This window comes from Schistocerca piceifrons, chromosome 1 (genome assembly GCF_021461385.2).
Source record: "Schistocerca piceifrons isolate TAMUIC-IGC-003096 chromosome 1, iqSchPice1.1, whole genome shotgun sequence".
In the NCBI taxonomy this organism is placed as follows: Eukaryota; Metazoa; Arthropoda; class Insecta; order Orthoptera; family Acrididae; genus Schistocerca; species Schistocerca piceifrons.
In genome coordinates, this window is record NC_060138.1 from 1,080,074,189 (window position 1) to 1,080,083,811 (window position 9,623).

Sequence of the window (9,623 nt, forward strand, 5' to 3'; positions counted from 1 at the left end):
AGTGCCAACCTGCGTTGGTTAGGAGACGATTATTGTTTCTGAACGACAGTTTATCCTGCCATACAGCACGAGGACAGTGGTTTGTGGGCAAAGTGGACTTTAACAATCCTCACATGTAATGGCCTAATCTGAACGCAATGGAACACTCTCGGGATGAGTTAGAGCATCGGCTTCACTTTAGACCACAGATCCTACATCACTACCTTCTCTGGTTTCGGCTCTCAAGGAAGAATGGTGAGCCATTCCTGTGCAGACATTCACTGAAAGTACCCCCAGCACAATTAAAGCCTTTATGAAGACGAAAGATGGGCACAGCTTCCCGAGGGAATAGCGTGTAACAACGTACTAGGCACTATGACTGATGAACTATGCAACCAAGATGAATCAATATGATCATGCAAACTGTGTTTGAAGAGATACGCAGCCAGTCCAACATACATAACGTTAATGAGCACATATCGGTTTCTCCTCTCTTTGATGTAGGTATATCGCAAATGCTGATGACGTTGCTGCATTTACCATTATCTAGTAACACTAAAATACTTAAGAACAATTTTTTCAAGATTTATGTAATTTTAATGCTTCTCAGAACACATGCTTGAAATAAAGCGTCTGGCCAGTTTCGAAACTGATTTTACTGCTGGCACATGAGAGACATCAGCACACTAACTGTGGTGACAGCTTGAACTGACAACTGTGCACTGAGCCAGTTAGTTGTGAGTAGGCAAAGTAGTGTACGTGCAACTGAAGAGTGTCAATGTTGTTGTGTCACAAATCACACTGGAGCAAAATCTCTAAGTCTAGCGATCAAGACATTGTCCAGAATGCTTTGAGGAAGCGGAAGTCAGAAAAGAAACGAAATATCAAAGTTTGGCGTGACTAGATTAAAATGCAAAACACAGTGTTTTTCTGAAAAAAATCATCACTGATGACACACTTGGTGTTACCAGGATGAAGAGACCAGAAATGCACACTCATTTTTCATGTTGTCCCCAAGTAGTGGGCGACTATGTAGAGCACCTGAGACATCAATGCCACAAGCCCTATTTTCCTGTTTTTTCATCAATCCAGTTTCAACACTTTTTGGACTGATGGGGTGTTTGCAAAGTCGTTGAATGATATTTGGAAAACAATTATTTTTATTGATTTCATCAGTTTTGGCCAGCCTCTTACAGCTGAGCGAAGGGATGGTCTGCTGTATATGGAGGATCTTGTTTCAGTGTCTCGAACAAAATGGAAATTTACCTTCATGGGGGGACAGGTGTGAAATGTAACAGCTACAATGATAGGAATGCTGACGCTGAGTGGAAAATAAAGCATTACTCCTGCATGGCCCAACTGTGTGAGAAGTGCTTGCTGCCCATCACTTGCTTGGCAAGCATTGTTGATGCATGCATGTAGCAGTTTCCTCACTTGGAATTACATACCTCTGTCCATCTTCTCCTACCCCTCTCACCCTGTCCATACCCTCTTGACACTCCCTCTATCCATCCCAACCTTCCCCAAGCCATCTCCATCCACGTGCAGCCCCTGAAAACGACTAGATAATGCAGGCCGATACCAGCCCTTCAACACACCTGCCATGCAGTGAAGGCTCCATATAAGGATCTTCAAAACCGTTATTTGCCCTTAACATGCATGTTGCCCTGAAAAACACAAGAATAATGAATGCCTATGCTACTTCAAGACAACACACCTGCTGAGAAGGACAAACTACAAGGCAGGTGTTGGATAACCATTTCTTGTACCTGACATGTAGGTCACCCTGCACAGCAGGTTTGTAAGGCAGACTGATACTATTTCCAAACAACACATCTGTCTTTCAAGGCAGCCCGTTTGGCAGGGGCTGAAGAAAGACATATTTGCCATTGTCTTCGGTTCTGTTGGAGTTAGGAGATTATAAACTTGCTTCTGAATGTCAGTCATGTGTATTTGCTCTTCAGCAGCAGCTTCTATGTATTCTCTCTGATGTTTGGTAATGTTGTTTCACTTTGAGCTATTGTACTTCTTTAAACCAGTGGTTTCTATCTTTTTGTTACAAAAGTAGTCAAAAAGTTGATTCAGGGGTCTAGTATTCGGTAAGCGGTGAATGTTGTCGAAACATGCAACCCTTCTTTTTCGAATCGTATTAACAATGGAGTCACTTTCTTGGTAAGCCACCGAACTGGGTAAGAATCTTCCCTGACCATTAACTTGGTGTTCTTTATTGATAATCGTTTGGCGTATTTTTCTGTCAGTTTTCTGCAACTTACCAGATGTTGCTTGAGTGTTTCGCTTAAATGAGTTTTCACTTGCATATATTTCCTCCAAATTAACAAGGGAGGATTGATGGCAATATTTATTACTTATTGAAAGAGATAGTCTTTTTCTAAGTTCGCTGTGTAGTTCTCTGTCCTCGTTGTAGTTTTGATGTTCTACTATCTGTTGATGCTCTTTCATTGCCATTCCAAGTACCAATCTCTCCAAGATATTTACTTTTTTAACATTAATTTTTTGAGCATTGTGCAGTATAATATGGCACTTATCAAATGAGAATGTGAGAATCATTCCTGTTTTCTCAAAAAGAAATTTACAGCCCTATCTTTGCCACTAATCGTTTTAATTCTTCTATCTGAAAGATGCTTCTATCTGAGATATGCTAACAACGCTGAAACATCTGAAAATGCAAGATAATTAAGGGCAATCTTTCTTCCAGTCGTAACAGATGATGGACATAACATGTTCATTCACGAATGATTTTCTTCAGCCACTAGTTAACAGTAATGGAGACAATCCATCACCTTGTCGAACGCCAGTTTGAATCTCGAAAGGTTCAGAGAACTTATTGCCGACTCTTTAGCTAGATTTAGAATTTATAAGAATGACAGCAATGAGACTGACAAGTTTCTGGTGTAAACCATGTTCTGTTAGGACAGACAGGAGACATTCGCGATGGATAGTGTCATACGATTTTTGAAAATATACGATGATGATTACTAGCTTCTTGTTCCTGACCCTTTGGTGTTCCATTAGCCGTTTAAGAATAATAATTTGATCGGGATAGCGTCGTCCTGGACGAAAACCTCCTTGTTATTCACCTAATTCAACATCAAGCTGCTCATAAATTATAAAGTACAGAACGTTCGAGAAAATTTTGTAAATGGTATCCAGCAGAGATGTACATATATAGTTATTTGGATCCGATCTATTTCCTTTCTTGTGTAGTGGATGGATTAAAAATTCTATTCGTCTGTCAATTTCTCAGTGTTCCAAAAGTCAGTAAGATGTTCATGTAAATTCAGAATAGTATACACATTTGCGCACTTCTGAAGTTCTGTCACTAGTTGATTTTCGCCTGCCACCTTATAATTCCGAAGCAAATTAATCATTGCTTGTACTTCGTCTGGATCTGGATGTGTTTATTTCTCGGATAACGCTCAAATTCCAAATAACATTCAGGTTTCGCGCTATTTAGTAACTGTTTGAAGTGTTCAGCCAAAATTATTGAATTGTTATGTGCTATCTTTCTATTCATATCCTTCATCAAGAGAGTTGGTGGAGTATATTTCGACTGGTACTATTTAAATGTCTGGCAGTAATCTCGTCTGTCTGAAAGCCTCCCCGATATGATTTAGTGAGCCCTTCTAATTACTTCAGCCGCTGATCGTCTAGCAGTGATTAATTGTTCATTGGAACTTTCAGTTTTCTTGCCTGCGCAAGATTGTCATATCACATTCCTCATTCTACCAGGCATGCTTCTTCCTTTTCTGTAAGGGAGCAATTTCTTCAGCCACGATTTTAATCAATTGACAGTTGCTGCTAGGCTGTCACTTAAAGGTGTTCCGGATCTCTTAAATCAGAGTATTAATAATATAACAACTGCAAATATAAGTTCTCTTTCTATCTAACATTTGAGACTTTTATCCCTTTTAGGTGTGTTTGATTTTAATTTTTGACGTATAGAGGTCTGAATCAGTATCGACGCCACGGAAGACTTTAACATTGTAGATTTCACTCACAGAGCGTCCTTGCGCAGCTGTGGTAGGAAGATAGATGAGAAACAGTCTCATACATGTAAGACGCGAAAGCTATTTTATTTCGCTCAATTCCACCGGAGAAGCAGGTGAGCAACCCCCCCCCCCCTCACCCCCACCCCCCCGCCACCCGGGACGGGTGCGTAGGAGTACACCACTTCTACTATTACGACATCATAAGAGGTTTGTGGTAGTCATTCACATACGTGGTGAGGCATAAAGAATGGTCGTTTAATAGAAAAAAACAATCTATCGATACCTCTACTTCTAAAAAAATTATGTACAGAATAATACTCAAATAATGTTGTCATTTTAAAAAAATTTGTGCTTGAAAGCAACATCTCCCAGGTGACGGCCGTTTTCAGCGATGTACTTCTCAACCCGCTTTCGGGAGTTGGCTTCAGCTCTCCCACATTGCTCAGTCAATTTGAACGACTTTCACACGAACTGCTTCCTTCAGTTCTTCAAGAGTACATTGTTTATTCTCGTACACACGTGACTTGAGGTAACCCACAAAAAGTAGGCGCACATGGACAGGCGTGTCGAATGAGGAAGCCAACTAGTGTTACCAAACTGGGAAATGATGCGACCACGAAAAAGAATCCGTATAGCATCCACTGATATTCTTGCTGTCTGAGGTGTGGTCCTATCTTGCTGAAACTAAACTCGCTAGATAGAAATACGTTTTTTTCTTAGTTCAGGTATACGAATTCTGTCTGTAGCGTTCCGAAGTTATAGTTACAGTGTTCGTGTTATCATCTTGTATGAAGTGTGGACGAATAACATCTGTACCAGTTGCAGCACACCAGTCACTTTGGGACTATGATTAGGTTCCTCATGCTTTAATTTTGGATTTTCACTGGTCCAATAGCAACGGTTCTGCTGATTTACCATACAGTTCAAATGAAAATGAGCTTAATCATTCATAAACAAAATAATGTTGTCATTTTGCTCAAGTATGACCTCCATTGGCTACTGTAAATAAAACTTGCGGTTCAGTTGTTGCACCATGGCCATTTCATAGGACTGAAGTCCCAGATAAATATGCAAAATACGCCTTACTGAACGATTACTGAGGCGCAGTTCAGCAGAATGTTTCCTAGCAGATCGACCAAGACTGCGGGGTATGTCTTGCCGAACTGTGAGCATTTTCTGCAGTGCGTACTGAGCGAGGAGCCCTTGGCGGCTGTCTATCCATCACTCTTTCTCGTAAACGAAATGACTCAGGCCAGCACAAAGTAGTGTTAAGAGTGAGAAGGCTATAATGTCTCACTAGACTAAAATGGCGACGAAACGCACCATGAAATGCAACGATAGACTGATTATTATGCACAAAACTATCGTAAGCAAACACACGATGTTGCACAGTCCACAGCTCCATTACCTCGACTAAACAAAAGGCATGCACTACCAAACACGTGACCACATCAGTCCCCCCACTTCCACTGCCCGAGCCTGAAAGCTATCTGTTCCAAAGAAGTCAGTCTTTCCCGCCGACGCAGTTTTTAAAATCACAATAAATAAGTAAAAATGCATAAAAATAAAAATATCTTTTCTATTTTCACCTACATTGAAACGTGGGACTTAGGGAAAGCAGGAAAAGGTGTGGACGGGATCTAATCAGTTACCGTTGGTTGCACAGTGAACACATACACTTTATTTAAGGAAATAATTTTTTTAAAAAACAATCATTTAAAAAAAAATTGACTGTAACACAAACTACACTGACGGCTGAGGGCCTTATTAAGAAAGAATTCAAGTTATTTGTCGGCTGAAGGCCACGAGCAATACTTCAGAACAATTAACAGCTGAAGGCCTCAATTACAATGAAGAAGACAATTACACATTAAAAATATCAAAATCATTTTTTAAAAACATTTAAAAAATTTGACTGTAACACAAGCTACACTGAAGGCTGAAGGCCTCTTTAAGAAGAATTCTAATTATTTGTCGGCTGAAGGCCACAGGCAATAGGAATAATTTAAACAAAATATTATTTTTAAACAATTGCACAATCAGACCAAATAAAGAAGGGAGTGATCCACAGACAGTGCTCCACGGATCGACCTGAGAAAAGTCCCTACAGCTGCGTAAGTAATGAGACAGGCAGCCAAGCGTTATGCTCACGTAACAGGATGGCAACTCAAACTATGGCCAGTTTAAACGCCGACCAACCCTCTCACCAAATCCACCTAACATTTAATCACCAGTACAACAATGGAATAATTCAGGCGAGGGCAAAGTGACAGATAGCACCAAGTCTGCAGTATCCGACTTTTAAAACACCGAAAGGCAGAAGGAACCACTCCACAAATGCAGTAACCAAACAGCGTTAAAATAACTGCTCATTCAAACACACTAGATACACACGGACCCGCGAAAACAATTCCACCATCAACTCAAACAATGCTAAAACCAGTCACTGCGGAAGAACAAGCACGAACCACAAGTGGACAGAAACACAGAGGGCCCAGAAGCGGTCGAAGACCAAATACACGTCGTCCGATGAGACGACCGACCGCACGACCAACCAAGGGCCGTCCCCACTCAAGTCAGGCAAGGAGAAGGTGCCAGTACAAAACGTCGACTGACAACTTATCGCCATGAGGTCACTTCCACGGACGGACACACACACACAAGTGAAGGTTGCACTACTCGAATTTAACGAGCCATTCAACTTGTTGTTGTGGTCTTCAGTCCTGAGACTGGTTTGATGCAGCTCTCCATGCTACTCTATCTTGTGCAAGCTTCTTCATCTCCCAGTACCTACTGCAACCTACATCCTTCTGAATCTCCTTGGTGTATTCATCTCTTGGTCTGCCTCTACGATTTTTACCCTCCACGCTGCCCTCCAATATTAAATTGGTGATCCCTTGATGCCTCAGAACATGTCCTACCAACTGATCCCTTCTTCTAATCAAGTTGTGCCACTAACTTCTCTTCTCAACAATCCTATTCAACACCTCCTCATTAGTTATGTGATCTACCCATCTAATCTTCAGCAGTCTTCTGTAGCACCACATTTCGAAAGCTTCTATTCTTTTCTTTTCTAAACTATTTATCGTCCCAGTTTCACTTCCATACGTGGCTACACTCCATACAAATACTTTCAGAAACGACTTCCTGACACTTAAACTCGCTGAGTCCGGACCGCGACGTGGTCGTGCACTATGGCGACCCCATCCTTCCATCGGGCAGTGCATGTATCGCAAGCTGTCCCGGCGAGTACTGGCGCTGTGTGAACCTCACTCCTCCTTCGCCCTAAGCGAACTGCCTGACACACGACGACCAGGAAATAATAGAGGTAGCTCCAGAGATAGTACGACAGTACTTGCTATCGACAAGCGCGGCTGCTGTCACTGACGGACAGACAAAGCGAGCAAACGTAGTGGCGCCAGTGAACAGAGTAAGAAAACGAGAGGTAAAAATCCCAATACACGACGCCAACCTGTGAATGGTACCGAGACGAGTCGGAGCACAGCTCATATATACACTCCCGTTTAAGTGTGGAAAATTATATCAGGCATATGTCTACGTCCACTGTCTCGGCAGGCAGTTACTTGGTCCACGAAGTTCTTGATGAACTTGTCACAGACATCTGTTCACGTTGTTGATGACACGTTGAATGTCTTCCTTAAGTTGGAGAATTGTTTGTGGTTTGTTCTCGGAGACCTTAGACTTAACATAGTCCAATAAAGAGAAGTTACATGGAGCAATCTGACAAGATCTGGGAGGTCATTCCTAGTCGCCACTAAGTGAGACCACAGTCTGAGGGAATTTTCCACGGAGTAAGATTATTATCTCGCGAGATGTATGACACGTAGCCCCTTCCTGCTGAAACCACGTATTGGCTGTATCCACTTCACACAAAACAAGCCAGAAGTTGTTTCTGGCCACTTCACGATAACACGTTATCGTTACCTGTAACTGCATTACCTTCGAATTGAAGGAGGAAGGTGCCAATCACACCAAATGCCCATAAGCCGTACCAAACTGCTGTTCGCAGTGGATGCATGCGGCAGTTTTGTCCGTCAACGAACCCACACAGACAAAAATGTTGCTCGTCACTGAAGAATATTCTTTTTCGCAAAACTGTTGTTCCCTTCTTGCTTTGTGGGAATTCACTACGCGAAATTTCTCCGTTTCAAATGATCTGTGGGTTTAAGATATTGCGTCAACTGAATCTTGCGTGGATGTATAGGAAGATTCTTTTTCAAAATTCTTTGCAAATTTCCAGTTGTCTACAACGACACTATAGTGGTTTCTGAGGGCTCACAGCCACACTATTCCGCACCAGTGCAATTTTTGTTCCTTACGAGTCGTATGGTTTCGTCTGCACGATTTTATATTCGCAACGGGAAATAATATTTTACCAGTCAGTTTAAAAGTTGTGTGATATATGAAGACCCTGTAGACTGTTGATGAACAGAACATTGTTTGTTTAGTTATTTCACGACTATTCAGGAAAACATTACATCACTCTCATCTCTGTTTAAATGCATTTAATGAAAACAATATAGATAGTTCAAATTGTTCAGTTTACTAAAGTTGTTTCATGTTTCCGTGCTTGTATCAGTGTTATTGTTAGTTCAACAATGTTTATCAGAGATACATACATTTTCAAATACCAATTCTTTAATCATGTATACTTTCTCAGTCAAAATATAGAAACTTAATTAACATACGCTTTTGATTTTAAAAATTTTCGTTAAATGATTGAAAACCGACTAAGAATGCATTGTACTGTTTTGTGATTTTTAGAATGCTCACACACACATTTTCCATTGTGTGATTTACATAAGCACTTATAGCAGAAGCCGTGTGAATTTCTTCAGCCATACTTGTGGGAGACTTTTACTTTACAGGTAGGGAGCCTGAGCAGAACTAAGCCTTGTTATCTTTATTCCAAAGGTAAGAATTTTCATTAGGGCCATGAGAAATTACTTTTTTGGAGAATTGAGCGAATAGTCAATGTTTACACATTGCCATATAAATTCAGATTAGTCTCAGAAACTTTACATGGTTTCCCATAATACAGTTAACATCAAACTTTTGATTGATGGAACTTTATGAGCCACAGATGCACTGAGAATACCGCGTTTAAAAAATTCTCTATCATTGTATATTCATAATGTTGCACACGTGCGTTTCACTTTCAGATTGTTGTAAAATCAGATTATGTTCGTAGCGCACCAAATAATTAACAAGCCGCAACATAAATGGTTGTGGAAGCCGTGACGACCAATTTTTTAAAAATTCGAAAGCGGTAATGCGTGAAAATGAAAAAAATACTTTTTGTAAATTACTTACGGCCTGTTGCTATATTCGTGTCATAATCCCTGTATGACACTGAATTCAATATATTATATTAAATCCTGCCCCTGGATAGAGACTGGCCGAGAGAAAAACATTAAAGAAAAAGAAAAAAACAACACATTCACCGTGGCGGAATATAGGATTTTAAAGAGCTGCTAATGGGCGAAAAGCTTTCAGAACACTGTTAAACCTCAGTCAATGTCGCGGGCAATCAGATTATCCGGATTCGATCTGCAGACCCACTTAGAACAATATTAATATCTCTTCCCTTGCTCGTCCCTTTCCGCACACAAC